General features: G+C 60.0%; 1 pseudogene; it reads left to right on the top strand.

Moving 5' to 3' along the window:
• The first annotated feature begins 2576 nt into the window (after positions 1-2576).
• The window catches only part of LOC102259960, a 2733-nt pseudogene continuing 1438 nt past the window's right edge, over positions 2577-3871 (top strand).

Genomic DNA, 3871 nt, shown 5'->3' with positions numbered 1-3871 from the left:
GGACCCTTCAGTCCGCAGGCCGACGCTCTAGCCACTGTTCCACACCGGCCAGGGCTTGACAAGCTTTTTGGTGGCAGTGCAGAGCCGACGCTCTAGCCACTGAGCCACACTGGCCAGGGCTTGACAAGCTTTTTGGTGGCAGCGCAGAAAGCGGACTGTGGGGGTGCAGGGAGGCCACGGAGGAGGCCACTGCAATGGTCCCCACGAGTGTCTGTGTGGCCGAACCCGCGGTGGGGTGGAGGTTGAAGACAGGTGGAGTCTGTGTATGCATTTTAAGTAAATCCAAGCAAACTTCCTTTTTTCTTTTTTAATTTATTGATTTGTGGGGGGGGGAGGGGGTCCTCTCTGAAATCAATAAATATATATTTTAAAAAACAAACAAAACAAAAAAAGTCAGGCTTGCCGGGCTGCTGCTGTTGCTCAGGTGGCTGAGCGCCGCCCCAGGTGCCCCGAGGTCGCGGGTGGGTTTGGTTCCGGGGTCGTGGGCTCAGTTCCCAGTAGGGGGCGTGGAGGAGGCGTGGTTCTTGCTCTTCGTGTATGCATTTTAAGTAAATCCAAGCAAACTTCCTTTTTTCTTTTTTAATTTATTGATTTGTGGGGGGGGGAGGGGGAGAGAAACATCGATTTGTTGTTCCACTTATTTTTTTTTTTTAAATATCTTTTTATTGATTTCAGAGAGGAAGGGAGAGGGAGAGAGAGAGAGAAACATCAATGATGAGAGGGAATCATGGATCGGCTGCCTCCTGCACACCCCCTACTGGGGATCGAGCCCGAAACCCAGGCATGTGCCCTTGGCCGGAATCGAACCCGGGACCCTTCGGTCCGCAGGCCGACACTATCCACTGAGCCACACCGGCCAGGGTAGATGTAAGAGAAATTTCTTTTTTTCTTTTTAAAATGATTGTAGAGTGAGGGGAAGAGAGAGAGAGAAGGAAACATCCACTTGCTGTCCCACTCACTCAGGCACGCATTGGTTGGTTCTTGTCTGTGCCCTGACTGGGGATTGAACCCACAACCCTGGCCTGTCGGAACCACGCTCTAACCACTGAGCAGCCTGGCCAGGTGTACGAGTGGGTTTCCGTGGGAATAGTAGGAGCCAGGTTTTGTCCGTATTGAACCGAGATGTCCCAGGGACTCCTGAGGGGATTTCAAGTCGGGGGCTCAGGTGAAGGGTTCTGATGGAGACACCCACGCCGCCCGTGGTGGACGGACCGCGATGGAGCTGTGGGTCAGAGCCCGCAGCAGCAGCTTCAGTCCTGGTGGCCGTGTCCTTAGGTCACCAGGGGCCTGCGGGGCCAAGGCTGGGTCTCCTGCTGGACACCCCCTGGGGGGGGTGGGGGCCGCTTCACAAAGACACCTGAGGCAGAGTAGGGGCCATGGGGGAGGGGTTGCGGGAGTGCAGAGGGTAGTGGACAAAAGATGGATGTGCCCTGGCCGGTGTGGCTCAGTGGATAGAGCGTCGGCCTGTGGACCGAAGGGTCCCAGGTTCGATTCCGGTCAAGGGCACGTCCTTGGTTGCAGGCTCCCCTCCCCCATCTCCCCCCGTCGGGGTGGGTGCAGGAGGCAACCAATGGATGTGCTCCTCTCACAGGGATGTTTCTCTCTGTCTTCCCTCTCTCTCCCACTCTCCCTAAAATCAGTGGGAAAATATCCTCGGGCGAGGATTAAAAAAGAGAAGAGAGCCCTGGCCGGTGTGGCTCAGTGGATAGAGCGTCGGCCTGTGGACTCAAGGGTCCCGGGTTCGATTCCGGTCAAGGGCATGTACCTTGGTTGCGGGCACATCCACAGTAGGAGGTGTGCAGGAGGTAGCTGATCGATGTTTCTCTCTCATCAATGTTTCTAACTCTCTATCTCTCTCCCTTCCTCTCTGTAAAAAATCAATAAAATATATTTAAAAAAAAAAAAGAGAAGAAGGGACGGATGTGGAGTGCGGCAGTGAGGTGGCAGGGAAGGTGGCTCACAGGCTCTGAGCTTCGCGGGATTCGCTCAGATGCAGGGGGGGCCTCGGGGAGAGCCGGGGGGGTGATGTGAGGCACGTGGGCCTGGGCGTCATTAGCGGCAGGAAGCTGAGCCTTTGAGGGGACACTTGGCAGCGGAGACTCAGTGAGGGCTGAGGGTGTCTGAAACCCGCGTGTGGTCCCAGGTGGCCGAGGAGAGAGGGAGGGTCAGGGTCGGGCAGGGAGGGGGGCAGGGAGGCCTGCACAGCGGGCCTGGGGGTGCCCTTGGCAGTCAGGGCCCTGGAGGCCTGGGCAGATGGGATTCCTTTTTTTTTTTTTTTTTTTTTAATATATTTTTGTTGATTTCAGAGAGGAAGGGAGAGAGAGAGAAAAACATCAATGATGAGAGAGAATCACGGATCGACTGCCTCCTGCACGCCCCACACTGGGAATCGAGCTTGCAACCCGGGCATGTGCCCTTGACCAGGGATTGAACCCGGGACCCTTCAGTCCGCAGGCCGACGCTCTATCCACTGAGCCACACCGGCCAGGGCAGGATGGGATTCTGATCACATGTGCCAAGCCCTCCGGATGCCATGTGCACACGGGCGTGTGGTGAAGCTGGGAGATGCATGTGGTGTGTGTTGGTGGGAGGGGGTGGCAGTGAGGGGTTGGGGGCGTGAAGGGAGGTGCTGGAAGGAGTGATGCGCACGTTGGGAGGGAGTGTAAACCCATGGCCTCAGGCGCTGGTACTGGGGGCTGATGGACCCAGATTTGATGGTGGCCCTGGCCAGTGGCTCAGTGGTCAGAGCTCCGGCCTGCATGCCGAAGGGTCCCCCGCACTTAATTCCCTCACATGGATGCTTTGTTTCCTCTCCCCCTGTCCCCTCCCCTCTCTCCCCACCCTGGCAGGGCTGTGTGACCCTCGAGGACATGGCCGTCCGCTTCTCCCGGGAGGAGCGGCGGCTCCTGGATGAGGCTCGGCGGCGTCTGTACCGCGACGCGCTGCTGGAGAACGTGGCGCTGACGGCCTCCCTGGGTGAGCTTCCCCCGCCTTCCCCGCCCGAGGGTGTTGTGCGAGCGCCCGGCCCGTGCCCACCTCGTGTGCACTGCCACCCCGCTTCCCCGAGCTGCCCAGAGCCTTGTGGGCAAGGGTTTGGGGACGAGGACTCCCGCCGTCAGCCTGGTGGCTCGCACCCTTGGCCTCTCCCTGGCCTGGTGACACGGTGACGGTCCATGCGGTTCTGTCCCCAGGCTCTGGCCTCTTCCTGTGTCTGACGTGGGATCTGCCTGTGGCTGGAATTCAGGCACCAACACCGTCACAGCCTGAGCGGTCGTCGGCCACGGGGTGCGCTGCTCTCACCCCCCTGTCTTGTCTCTCCCGCAGGCCTTGCATCTGGCGGGACCCGTGAGCTCCCCCAGCTGGCGCAGTGGGGGGAGCCCCTTCTGCCTGCTGGTGGCGTCGGGACTGCGGCAGGACCAGCGGGTACGGAGGGAGAGGCAGTGGCTCAGGGGGGCTCACAGGGGGCCTGGCGGTTTGGTGCCAAGACAAGGGGCCAGGCCTGCTTTCCATCCTCGCTTTCCCAGTTGCCCGCTGGGGAGGGAGCCCGCAACCCGGGTGTGTGCCCTGACCAGGGATCGAACCGTGACCTCCTGGTTCATGGGTCGGTGCTCAACCACTGAGCCACGCCAGCCGGGCAGTTGCTGCCATCTTTCTGGGTCTGAACACCCTTCTGGGCTGTGTTCCTGGGTGACCAGCAGCTTCCGGCTCTCAGGAGCCGATCCTTGTGTCCTGGCTGCTCCTGAGGCCCCATGGGCCTGGGAGCTGGTCAGGCCCTTCCCACACGGTCTCCCGCCTCATCCTCCCGCAGCCCCGGGACTCGGCTCGGCTGGGTGTGTCGGGGGCAGGTTTGTGAGGTGCTGCCCCTCCCCCC

Source organism: Myotis brandtii, unplaced genomic scaffold, assembly GCF_000412655.1.
Source record: "Myotis brandtii unplaced genomic scaffold, ASM41265v1 scaffold1554, whole genome shotgun sequence".
Classification (NCBI taxonomy): domain Eukaryota; kingdom Metazoa; phylum Chordata; class Mammalia; order Chiroptera; family Vespertilionidae; genus Myotis; species Myotis brandtii.
Note: the sequence above shows the minus strand (reverse complement) of the source record. Positions and strands in the feature narration are given on the sequence as shown.